Here is a 13,819-nt window from a genome sequence, read left to right on the forward strand (position 1 = left end):
GCACCTGTCCAAGCCATGATGCATCCCTTAGCTGAACTTCAACACATCCATTAGCCTGTGGATCAGCGTATGTCTAGCTGAAAACCACAGTGCTCACCTGTATTTGAAGCCTCACTCACAGGATATTCTGCAGTTCTGGAACAGAGGGAACTCTAAAACTAACTTCTTCAAAGGCATCTAATTACCCAGTGGATTGCCTACTCCCTTTGAGACTCAGGTACTTAAGTATAGTCAAGAACTGGGGCCGTAATGGCTTCATTGTAGAAATTTTGCCTGTGTTAGGACTGAAGACCATGCTGCCTGTTCAGATACTCAACCAATTTATTTTAGTAAAGCTCCATTATTGTGCATATAGCTCTTCTGATTTCTGACCCCTTGGGATCTGGTCCTTAACTTTATAAAACACTTAAGATTCTCAGATGAAAGATGCTAGTTGAATTTCAATTCTTGTTTTTAAGAAAAATAATTCATGATTACACAGTCTGCAGCCTATAAGCTAAACACAATTGCAAACAAACAAGGAAACGAGAACAGGTCTCAGTCCCTCTGTGCCTGCCCTGTATCATCACATCTAGATATGTAAGGACATGCTACATGCCATTTGTCCTCTTTTGGCAGTGACTGGGTGGGCAACAGACACTGAGGATGGACTTCATCTGCTCCATGACTTTCAAGAACTGCTGAGCAAATGCAGTATGCCTGCTCCAGCCCTGCCAGGTTGCTGCTGTGGGCTTCGTCCCCATGCTGCTACAGAGCATGGGAAAAGAGATGAAATTGTGCCTATAGCAGTCATAGCAAGACTGCAAAGTAAAAAGTAGGCTTGTAAGCAAGTGGAAGCTGAGCATCTGACTCTCACAGCAAAGGAGATGTGTGATCTGTCTTCAGCAGCCATCCCTGCTGCCCCCACCAAGGGCAAAACCTGCCTTTACTTCACAGTCCACATATCACAAGGCAAGCAGTTCTGATTTGAACCAAAGGGTTATCAGGACAGCACGTGAACAAATGAGGCAAAAGAGTCCAAATTAGAAAATAAAAAAATATGATAATAGAACATTATCCCCACCAAAAGTCAACACATGCCACTGCTATCCAACCACTCTTAGCTTTGGCCAGGAAAGTTACAAACTGTTGCTCTTCTCATAGGGTCTGGCACAGCTTTCTATTGTTAGGCAGCTTTATTTCTCCTGGCAAAGGAACAGGTATCTTTGGAAAGCTAACAAGCCCAGCAGGCTTTGGGCTTGGACCTTAGGATATGCCTGGTGCCACTTGGCTCTCTGGCAGTGAGCCTCCTCCTGCCTTGCCTCTGACACAGACAGAGACTTCAAAGAAGCTCAGCATGCAGTGGGTGCTAAGAAGGAGCATGTGGGGCTGTAATATAACGCATGGAGTCATGGATCCTTGTGGGCTTGACATCTGCAGCATCACTCCCAGAGGTGAAGAAATTCAGATAGATTTCATGAAGGCACACCCTGGAAGGCAGGGTAGGGGCTGAACATCCTTCCTTTCCCTCTGTGGGGCATCCCTCAGCACAGACACAGGCGTTATGGACAGCAGAGGAAGTCAGCTTTGAGGGCAGAAGAGATGCAGCTGAACTGTCCACACTGAGCCAAGAAAGGGATGAGCCCATGACTCAAGTCCCTGTGGTGGGACCCAAGTCCCTGTGCTGAGTCACCCAACGGTGATGTACAGGTCACGGATCGTGGAAAGGCAGATTCCAGGCCCAGGCTGTGGTACTAAATAAGCTCAAAACTCTTCATTTCCAACGTGAAGCCAAGCCTGAGCAAGTGTTTATGTGCAACTGTATGGTGGTAGGGTGATGTTGGACAGCATACCTACATCAGCGTTCATCCAGGACTGTAATCATATGCACTGTGAGTGCTACTGGGGGCCAAGGCTGCCCACTGAGCATGTGCCATCACATCATTTTCAAGGAAAATAGAGGGTTCCCTCTACATCCACACACTCCAAGTGGCTTTTTCTGTTCCAACAAAGAGTTAGCCACAACTCAAGGAACGTGGGGCAGATAGGAGGAATTGGTCTTAATTAGCTAAACATACTATATGTGCTATTGCTTCACATTTATGTGGTTAAGGGAACATAAGTCCAAGGAAACAATTTTTGTTGTCACTTCCTTTGTACGTTAGTTTCTAAACAAGTACGTTATTGTTTTATTAAGGTGGTGAATTCCCTGCTTGATGGCTGCATTCGCAGGATGACCTTGTCATTGTTTTCTCAAGTACTTGTAATTGTTACAGTGGAGAACATTGGGCTTTAATTATCTGTGCTAAAAACTCATACGCTCTGGTTACACTCTGCTGATTGTATTGGATACACTATGATATTTATTTGCCGAAGAGGGAAAAATGGCAATGGCAAGTCAGTCTAAGGATTCACACAAGAGAAAGTAATGGTGGACATTACAGGTTTCTAAAATACTGTAATAGCATATAGTAATTCAAGCAAGCCTGGTAATCAGTTGATGCTCGGGTTCAGTACAGATTACCTGCTATTATATCAGGCGGTCTCTCCATCTTGGGAAAATATCTGTTAAGGTTTAAACATTTAAGTGAAAGAGGTGTAGAATGTAAATACCATGGATTGGCAAACCATGCGTGCTGCAGTAACGCTCTAAATTCTTCCTCCTGTTTGAATATAATGTATTCATTTCACACACCCAGCCAGTGGTAAGCATTGCAAGGCTTCAATTGCTGTGCATGCTCATTATAAATAATTTAATTCAGACAGCATTTCTACAAAGTTCAGTCCCCATGAGGGTTTCCCACCAGGAGCCTGAGCCCAAACTTCTAAATCAGCGCCTGCCAATGACCACAATGGGAGCAGGACGAACAGCAGCGCTGCAAACCAAGGCTCAGAGACCCCAAAAATGTACAAATATACATGAAGAGTGTTATATTTTGACCAAAAAACAAAACCCTCACATTCAGTCTCTGAAGAAGCAGCTACAGTAAAATGTACCTTGTAAAGAAAGACATCTATATAAATAGATAAATGCCACAAGTGCATGTTTCCACCCTGATACCTCATTTCTCGTATAGTTGCCATCACAGTATTACTGATGCTCCTGCTTGTCTGTTTAATACAAGTTTGAAGTCCATTTTTGCCGTGTTCTGCTGCTCTTCCTCACAGCTGGTAGTGTTTTGCTTTAAAAGCAGCCCAAATTATTTCACAAAGTGAAAGAAGGGTGGTTTTATCTGATAGTATTTAAAACACAGGTTGCCCAACGAGGTTGTGGATGCCCCATCCCTGCAGGCATCCAAGGCCAGGCTGGATGTGGCTCTGGGCAGCCTGGTCTGGTGGTTGGCGACCCTGCACATAGCAGGGGGTTGAACCTCAGTGATCATTGTGGTCCTTTTCAACCCAGGCCATTCTGTGATTCTATGATTCTATGATTCTATGACTAATTTAACAGCAAGTGCTAGAGAGATGTTATACCCAAACACAAAACAGGTACCAGAGTTTGGAGAAATGTAACTCCTGTTTGGATTTCATTACTGAGTTCATTTCTGTCCTAACTCTTTCACAGTAATTCTTCTATCACTAGAAGGTCTTCTTCAAGTTCATCTCACAAATGCATGCACATAAATATACATGTATATAAAAAATATATATTGCTGATAGTATAAACATGATATTTATAATAAAATATTTTACAAGCCTATTTTAAAGGGCTTCACTCCTTAATTAAGTCAGTTAAACTTGCATATATCTACCAGGAATGACTTATGAGACATCATTTCAGCATTGCAGTGCAGAGGGAAGTATTTGACGTACAAAAACACTGATGCAAATGACTCCGTAGTTCATTCATTTCAGTTCACAAAGCACACATTTTGTGGGAAGAAATGATTGGGGAGTAATTTCATTTGTTATTAAGTTTAACATAATGTGGCAGTTTTAAGTAAAGCGCATGTATTAAAGCTAATTTTTTCACTTTAATTATTTCGGTTAAACTGCAAATGCATTCCACAGTGAGCAGAGCAAACACCCAGTGAGATACTTGTGCTGAGCTCAGACCTAGAGCCAGTGGAAGGATGCTGCTCTCACACTGCACACCTGCCTGCACCAGCCTGCCACCTCTGACTCAAGAAAGGAAAGAAGAGCTGAAAGTTATTTAAAATGAAAGATAGGCACAGTCATTGCCAATGTACACACTTCAGAGCAGTCTGTATATTTTTACTAATGTGACAGACACTTAAATGAAAGAAGTGAATTCACGGCTACAATAAAGCAGTGGCCGAGTCTCCCTTACCCGTATTTTATTTCTAGCAACAGTAATAAAGAGGCTGTTTGTTGAGCTTTTCTTCTCTTTCTCTTTTCCTTTTTGCTTCACAATCGAACAAAGATGTTGTTTATGAGAAAACAAAATAACCTATCGGATTAAATTCTTGTTCCTATGGTTACACAGTAAATGATGGCAAGATTTTACACATTAGCATATGCTGATGACAACATTTCGTTATTTGAGAAATGCTTGGATTCACCTAAAGGGCTGAGGTTTTACTCAAGCGTTAAGGAAAAATCAGCCAAGGATGAAAAGTCAAACTGTGGAAATGCTGTAATCACTGAGCACGTGGTAACATGATAGCATTAAGTAGAAATACCCATGAAAACTGAAACACTAGTAGAATAGATATAACATGTGCCCATGCATGGGATGTAGGTTTACCGTTGTTTCCTCATCCCTGAGAACCCAGGCAAAGAGTTTCAAGTGAAAGACAAGTATATGTGCACACAAAGTGTACGTGTGCACATGAATTCCCTATGGGCTGTCATAACCCATGTGTTGCTGAGCATCCTCAAGTCCCCCTGAAATGCCTTCCAAGTCATCCCAGAGCAGCCAGTGCTCCTCAGGGCTGTCAGACACTGCACGCAAGGACAAGAAAAGCAGGGCATTGGGGAAGCCAGATCTCTGCTGGAACAAATCTGTCTTCATTTCTGCACTGCCTCCTCTCTCCAAAGACCATCACCTGTTTTCAAATCTCCTTGTTAAGGAGCAGTACTCTACAGGCATTTGCAAAGAGTCCTTGCAGCAGGCACTGCCCAGTTCTTTAGCACCCTGTGCATGGTCCTTGGGCTCTACATGTCCTGACACTGGACCCAGTGTTACTTCTTCTGCTCATATGTGAATTCCCATTAACCTGACTCTGTCCTTACATGAAGCAGCCATGTAGAATTTGACCTATTTCCAGCAGAGCCCTCTCCGTTTAATCCTTCTGCAGAAAGTGTCACCTCAGATATTTGTTTCAATAAAGTTATTGATTTCATATCTTCACCACTTTTGCTACAGTATTTTAGGTCGGGAGGTCACGTGGCCCTGCCTCATCCAATAGCTGCCCGGTCGATACCTTAGAAAACCTCAGTATTGACTGCTGGAAGAAACGGTCATGCAAAGAAATGGACCCGACATCAGTCAAACAGATTGCCTTTGGCAACCCAAGGGGGTACAGGGTGATAACTAAGTCAGCCTCAACAACGTACACGTGCCACCGGCTTTAAAGCAAATGATTCTCCTCAAAAATGAAGTGGAGGTGTGGCTGACTGAAAGTCTTTGGGACTGAGCCAGTGTTCACTAAAAGCCAGCGTTCACACTGATCCCCCTCGGGTTCCATGAGGCTTGGAATCGGGCCATAGGACTAAACTGATGGATGAGCAAAGTGGCACAGGTGTCCGATGCAAACACATCATCGTGATGCTGCAGTTTGGAAATAAAAGCATCAAGTAGCAAACAGGTGAGTAGTTTGGAAACAAAAGGCAAAAAGAAGACCTGAGAGCCACCAATTTCGAGGCTTCTGCCATCCGCTCAGTCTCACAGAAGAAGCTGTGTACATCTCTGTGTTTGAACCACAAAGGTGCAACCAGGAATTTAGGTTGATTTCTCTGTCTGAGAATGCAGAAAAAAACAGTATATCATATATATTATTTATATTATACAATTTTATATGATTTTATGACACTTTTTTTAACATTCTGGGTTGATACTTGACTACAAATGACAATAAATACTATCCTTTTAACTATTCTTTTATATAGATATAGGGACAGTGCAGTGTTCTTCGTTGCTTTAGACTTTTAGATCAGTCACATTTATACCTTTATCTGCAAATGTTTTCCCCAGCTCTTCACAAAGTGATGTCCCAGCTACACCAAAGAGTGCACTTCCAGATGTGACAGTACTATCAGACAGTAACTTACCATACATCAGGATATTTTCCTTCACATCTAAGTTTCCTTAGTTTACAAGCCTTTCTCTCTGCACAACTGGCTCTGCACTTACTTCGTATCAGATGCCCCCGTGAATTTCCCTGCAAATATTCATCAGCCTTCGTGACTCGGACCTGCTGCAGCAATCAACCAACCTGCTTGATGAATATTCCAGCTGTTAATTCAAATAATTCTGAAATTATAAATCAATCTCATTCAGAATCAAAGGTGCCGGGCCTGGCTGAGGGTTCAGGTCCAAATTTTCATGTTGAAAATAGAGCCAAACAGGAGTCCCAACAGTCTGTAAATTGGATCTGGCTTTGTGATGCCTAAAGTAAGAAGCATTTGTTTCTAGCACTGAAGCACACAGCATTTCTATTGCTTCTTGCTCAGTTTAGTTTTTCACATCCATTCTAAGTGCACAGAAAAACGCTGCAAAAAGCTCCAGTTTGATAGCACAGTATCCCCACTTTTGCTGATATAAAAAGGAGGGCACGCTTTCAATCTGCATTCAGGTAGCTTAAAAAATTGCCTTCTCTCTTCCCTAGTCTGCACATGAATCGTGTATTACCACACCTCAGCTGAGGCCATAGTTATAAGGAGCAACTGTGTGCTAAGCATGCCTTAAAACACTCCAACCTACTTACAAGAGCATGTTGAGAAGTATCTCCAGTATGCTTGCTTGAGCATGCAGGAAGTTTTCCAGTACTGACAAGGCTGGGATCTTGAGTATCAACAAGGTTTTGCAATAAAGCATCAGGCAGTTTTGCATTAGAATCCCTCCTGGTGTAAATCAGCTGACAGAGCCAGTCTAATTTGCGCCAGTTTGTAGAGCTGACCCTTTGACTTAACTCTCTAGATTAGATCTAAAAGGATAATCTTTTTATTCTCAGTGTGTCTCATATCTCTATCACCTTCATTTCCAAATGCTTAAATAAAAAAATCACGATAGAGGAGGATTGTGCAGCCATCTGAAATTGTCTCTGACAAGTCTGATTCATAACTGTATATGCAGCCTGTGTGCCTCCACTGTCCCCTCTAAATCCAATTCATCAACAACAGCATTGCAGGGATTTCAGTGGAGTTCTGCAATGGAAAGAGACATCTGAGATGTGGGTTAAAAAACTGGGATGTGAGTGTAGAAACAGCTTGGCACCATTTTCTGTAGCTCTGCGTATTGGCAACAGAGGCAGCCCAGAGCAGCCCATCAATATGGGCAAATTAGGGACGTGGCAGTCTTCATTGAGCTCACCAGGTTTATTCTACTGAGCAATTAAGCTAATAAGGGCAGAGTTTTGGTTTCTTTCTCTACTGCTGAAGTGAAACACTTCGAGTCTCAATTCTCACCCTCTCCTACTGCCCCACAAACACACTTACACTCCTTCCCAGCTCTGCCAGCATCTGAAAATTACACAACCATCAGCAAGAGTGGGTGACATTTTCACCAACGCATCACATTCGGTAAGTGGTAGAAGTACTGTTAACCTTCTGTTAAAATAGGAGGAGTAAATCATTTTGGTTTCCTATTAAATTACACCAAGAGCTATGTTTCCCATGCCCATCCAGCAACGCCCCAGGATTGCCTTCAATCAGCACTTCATTGCCTTACAACCGACCTCAGGTAGGCACCGGCTGGGCAAAAAGAAGCAAACAGTAATGATGGATGCATTGTAGGGCAGGGTAACACCAGCCTATTGCTGGCATCTTCCGCAGGCTCTGCTTTGGACCACCATTAACAATGGAGAGCAGCCAGGGAAGAACCGAATCCTGCTGAGTAAGTGCTATCCCAGAAGGATCCCTGTCTGCCACTGCAAGCGTTTCTTAATATTTCTGGTTTCCAATTCCAAACAAAGACCTTCTTCTAAATACAGAGCTGAGAGAAAGTGTGACCAGAAGTGGTCTGTTGAAACTGCTGAAATGAAGATGTTACTTGGGAAGAGAAAGGACTGATACCTTGGCTAATCTAAGCATAACTAGAAAATGTGGTTTTTCATCATTCTGTATGAGAGGATGTTGTTCAACACACCCTCCTGTAACTAATAAGGGTAGAACTAATATGATAAATATTACACCCCTTGAAAAAGGATTATTGCAGCAGTAGAAGGAGCGATTCTTATAATCGATGTAAAACAGGTAAAGCCTTCAGTGTCACACCTCGAATATTGGTTAGTAACGCTGAGCAAGGAGAGAGTTGGTAATTCACAGCGTCTGCCTTGAACTTCATTTGCAGAGAAGGGAATAAAGCCATTTTATGTGCCTGATAGATGCAACGGACGCTATTGCTTTTAGATAGATATATAGATGTGTTCGCATACACACACTGCAGCGTGGTTAGTTTTTACTCCTTTGCGTTGGTTATTGTGTATTTTGTGTACATTCTTTATAAAAGCATGTGTGTACCTACAGCAAGAAGTGTCCGCATCAGATGTATTTATACACATGGACACACACGCACTCACATGCATGTGCCAGCAGTGCATGGATGTGGGCGCACGCCTCAAATGACTGTACAGTCTACAGCCAACATCAGAAGCTGTACCCACAAGGAGGGACTTTGCAGCCCTTGGAGGGAGGGCTGAACTCCACAAATACCCAAGAAGCCCCCACACCCCAGTAGGATTCGGTGGGGTTTAGTTTGGGGAGTCGTTATTATTATTATTATTATTTGTTTGTTTGCTTTCAGCACTAGCTCCTTCATACAGGCCAAATACTTTTCCCCTTCACTGACCTCCCATAGACAGTGCCATCCTAGCAAGAGCCAGGCCTCTGCCACAAGTGATGGCTGCCCACATAAGGGAGCAGGGAGATGCTGCCATGTCAGCCCCTCTGCCCGGGCAATGAGAAAAGCAGAGGTGTGCACTGACTGCAGTAGCCCTTCTCCTTCCCTCCCTCTCTATCTGAAGTCTGTTGTATATTTGTTCCTTCACGGCTCCTCGTCCTTAGATTAGATTTCTCCTTTCTCATTACCAACCTTAATAGACCCTTCAGACCTCATTCCAGCCCCAGATATTATCTGACCCGTATAATTAATTAATTATAGCCCAAATATTATAGATTATTAAAAATAGCATAACTAATAGTGTAATATCTCAAGCTGTCGACTTTAATAGTCAACATTGTCTTGGTCTCTCTTATCAGGCTGGGACACCCGGTGAGAATATTGATTTCTGGTAATTTTAACCATCATCTGCCATCCTGATGGGTAATTGTCAGATTTTCACCAGAGTCAGAGCTCATTTGAAATCGTTAAACCGTCGGCAAGGCTCACAGTTGATCTTAATGTTTCCTTTTTCTCCCCCTTCAATATGTTTCAGCAACAGAGAGGAAAATAAATAGAAAGAGAGGGAGAGAGAGCGCTGCCTGCATGCCAACCATCCGATTTCTCTTTTATTTTATTTTATTTTTTTTCCCTTTACACGCACGGCCCCGCGGTTGCAGACGGGCTGTGCGTGCCCCCCTCCGCCACCATCTCCACACCTCGTTTAACCTTTCGTTAGAAATAATACGAGCGCTAAAATAAATGAGCCGCTCGTCCCCGCGGCACGCGTAGCGTCCCCGGCGCCCCTCAAACGGGACGGCCCCGATCCCCTCCCGGCGCTGCCGCAACCCCCGCAAGGCCGGGGAGGGGACGCAGAAGTGGAGCGGCAGTCGGGATGACCCCACCCGGGGCCGCCGCCCCACGCGTGTCCCGGCAGTGCTGTGGGAGATGGGGTCGGATAGCCCCCTGATTGGGGGGGGGGGGGGGGGGGGGAGAGCGGAGCTCCCCGCTTCGCCCAGGCGGCCGGAGGGGCCGTTTCTCGGCGGAACACGCAGCCCCCGCAGGGTCGACTTTTCGCGACGCGCGTGAAAAAGGATTCCGGCCGCGATAAGTGACGACGAGGCACTTTATTAGGATTTTATATCCCGGGTGCTGGGAGATAAGCGCCTAAATTAAGAGCTGGCGGGGTGATGGGCTCTTTAAGCGGGGATACGCCGAGATGAGGCTTGAAGGACGATGAGGGATGCTCGGGGGCTGCCCCGTCCCCCCCAGCAGCACCCATCTCCCGCTGCCCCCTGCGCTGCCCTCGGAGCTCAAAGCGAGCTGGTGAGAGGGAAGGGAATTGTTTAATAGATCCTCCGAGGATTCCCCTAGAGCATTATTTAAACTTCTAATTATGATTCATGTGTGTGATAATATTAATTTAATAATCAAGGAGCTGTGCAGGAAGCATTAACCTCAATTAAGCTCATTATTACCCTAACCTGGAATCCCCAGGGCTTTTAAATCTTCTACTATGAGGACCTGACACTGCGTTGATAGAGGGCGAGATCTGCTTCAGAATCTTTTTCTTTTTCTTTTTTTTTTTTTCTTCTCCCCTTAAATCGTCTCCTTTCGTGGGTCGAGTCAATTCAGCCCCCGCCTTCGGTTCGGGGCAGTTCTCCCGGCTCCCCGGGGAGAGCCGAGCACCCCGGGGTGGCTGTCGGCCCCCCGGCCCACGTGGATCAGAGGCTCAGGATGAGAGCAAGAACTGCGTGGCCGGGGGCTGGAGGAGCGCTTCCAGCAGCCACAGAAGCCGGGGCATCATCGTGATCATTTTAAAGAGCGGGACGGGACGAGCTTTGGAAACGCGTATGGGAAGAGAGAGAGGAAGGCGAGGAGCCCCACAGCCGGCAGTCGCGGCCGCACACCGAGCAGCGCGGAGGGACGCGGAGGCTCCGCGCCCGGTGCGGCCGCTTGGAGAGAGTGACCTTCTCGGCGCAGCGAGGGCCGCTAAATTGTTTTACCGCAGAGATAAATGCTCTTAATTACCCGGAGCTCCACGCACCCCAGGGACCCGGGGGATGGGGGGGGAAGGGGAGGATGGTGAATTGAAAAAGGATTGCTTGATCCGGAGTTCGCTGAAAACTGATTTGAAATTCAGCGTTAACTAATGAATTGCGAGGTGTTTATTGTTGAGCTCCCCTCTAAACCCCCAACACCCCTGAGCGCATTGCCATCGGTCAGAAAGCCTCGGCTTAGGGGAGCAGCGGAGGAAGATGGAGCGGTCCCAGTCCCGCCCCGGTCCCCGCAGGGCGCTGGAGGTCACTTGAAGCTGAGGCCGAGGTGCCCCGCATCCTCCTTCCTAGCATGCCGGGCACGGCAGGGCTGGGGCAGAGCCTTCCGTGGGTTTTCTCTGCCGTGCCCTCGTAAAGCCAGAGCGCGAGATGCGACCTCAGATGGGACCTCCCGAGGAGAGCCCTTCTCCTCCGGCGGGGCAGAGGAGGGGACTCCTGGATCCGGGCTGTGCCGCTCCCAGCCGGGGGCTGCCCGAGGAGCCGGCGGCTGCTGGATGATGCTCCGGCCAGCGGTGCCTTCAGGCTTTGGAAATATCACCTCCCCTCAGGTATAATTCAGCCTAACTACAGAGATAACTATCGCCGAGGTCGGAAGGCTTGTAAAAACGTGAAAGCGTTCCGCGTGTTTCTCTATTTATTTCGGAGAAGGAAACGTTTCCGTGGGAGCTTTCCCCGGGGGGCACGGAGTCCAGCATGCGGGGAGTAGCTCTACGTGGCATCATCCCCTCTTCGGAGGGCACGGGGATGTCTGCCATCCCACCGCCCCTTCCTAAAGGCAGCCTCTCCCCGTGTCCCCCCGCCGGGCGGCTGTTGCTCGTCCGTCCTGCAAGGGAAGTGGAAAAGGACCGTCTTCCCTCAGAGCGAGACGGGTCCGGTCACCCGGCCCGAGCGCGGGGAGATATTACATGTCACAACTCATCTAGGGCCCCATAATCAGCGCTAACTTTCTGGTGAACAGATAACCAGAGATGGCAGATGGATGGAGATTGCACAAATGAGGCTCTAATTGACAATCAATTGTGATTAGGAGCAATAGAACATCTTTATAACACTCGATTTAAGCCGCCAACAAACAAAAGCACCGGGTGGGTCGGGGGCCACGTCGGGAAGGGGTCCGGCCGCGGTGCCTCCTGTGCCCGCTCCTACAGCCCGCTGCCCCCCCCGGGTCCGGCTCGGTGTGGGCACAGCGGCCCGGAGGGAACAGCCGAGAGCGGAGACCGGAGGGGGGTGGGGTGGGGGGGTGTTCCACGCTGCTCGGGCTGCTTCTCTTCCAAGAACCGAGAGCAAACCTGCGAATCCGGGCTCATTGCTCCGCTCTGGGCTGTGCACGCGTGGGGATGCCCCTGAGAGGACGCCGGAGCGCGTAGGTTTAATCCCAATTAGGATCATTTCCGAGGCTGACTGACCCAAGCGATGAATGCTGCCCACCCCCTCATCTAAAATAATAATAATAATAATAATAATAATAATAATAATAATAATAATAATAAAGCCATTCTCTTCAGAAAGGGGGGGGGGGGGGGAAACCATAAAGTACCAACTAAGGGGAGGAAAAACTTAACCGAAAGAAAGGATGCGCTGAGGGACACGGCCGGAGGAGCACAGAGGAGCTGCTGACAAACAGGCAGGCAGCTGTGCGTGTTGGGCTGAGCGCGTGTGCGGACGGAGATTAAAACTTCTCTGTCGCCGCGTGTTCGCGTCGGCCCCGCCGCTGAGGTCAGGAAAAGGGGGAGAGGTAATTACCTACACACGATCACAGATTATACATAGCATTTCAAGCCAGGAGGTGATTTATAATTTAAAGATAAAGCGTAATAAAGTCATAAAAGGGAAAGGACACTGTTGTGATGTCTGATTAAAATCTCAGGGCTGGTGTATAATATATGAGCGGGGGCTGCTGTGGGCTCCAGCTCAGCGGGACTCCCCTGGGCCCAGCCCGCTGATGGACTAATCATGTCCAAGCCCTACCAAAATTACAAGCTGATTGTTTTACCCATTATTTCTCCCAACTTTTAATTTCTGCTTTCTAAAGGATCATTGCCCGCGGTAATTGCAAAGGACCTGTCCTTGTATGTGTCACCAGCCTCAAAGACAAAAAAAAATCTCATTTTCCTTTTATGCTTTCTCTATTTTCCTCTCACACACACACACACACACCCTGGGATTTTTTTTTTCCCCCTCCTGGCAGTTAATTCAGCCCGAATAGCGACTGGAGCGTCCAAAACAAGAATGAAATTGATACGATCGAAGCACATACGGCCACACGGAGGGGAAGGAAATTAGGTAGGAGAAGAAATTCGGGCTTTGCAATTCACACATCATTTGTATTCCCGCTCCTTCATTTTTCATGATTAAAAGCACTTTGTATCAGAGAAGGGCTTTGCTCTCAGCTTTTTGTCGTGCTTTCTGTTTGTTTGTTTGTTTCCTCGCCTGCTTCTCACCCCAACCCCCCCCATCCCCCCCAAAATGGAAGTTGGCTCCGGTTACCGCACGGGAGGCACCGCTCTTTTCCTCCCCGTTACTCCGAATTTATTGATCGCACTGTTTTGCCGTCCGCCGTGTCAACGTATTCATTTTCTCCCAGAGGTTTCCTGGCACTTACACTTGATATTTAATTGTAATTAATTAGCTAAAAGGGGAGAGAGAAGCGTGTGCGGACACGAGGACAGCTCCAACCACCGAACCCGCGTCCCTCCTTCCTTTTCTCTCCTTTTGCTGTAATTTAATGAAACCGGCAGGAAGGGAAACAGGTGCGGGGCCGCCACCTCCGAGCCCCCACACG

The sequence above is a fragment of the Gallus gallus genome, chromosome 4, assembly GCF_016699485.2.
Source record: "Gallus gallus isolate bGalGal1 chromosome 4, bGalGal1.mat.broiler.GRCg7b, whole genome shotgun sequence".
In the NCBI taxonomy this organism is placed as follows: Eukaryota; Metazoa; Chordata; class Aves; order Galliformes; family Phasianidae; genus Gallus; species Gallus gallus.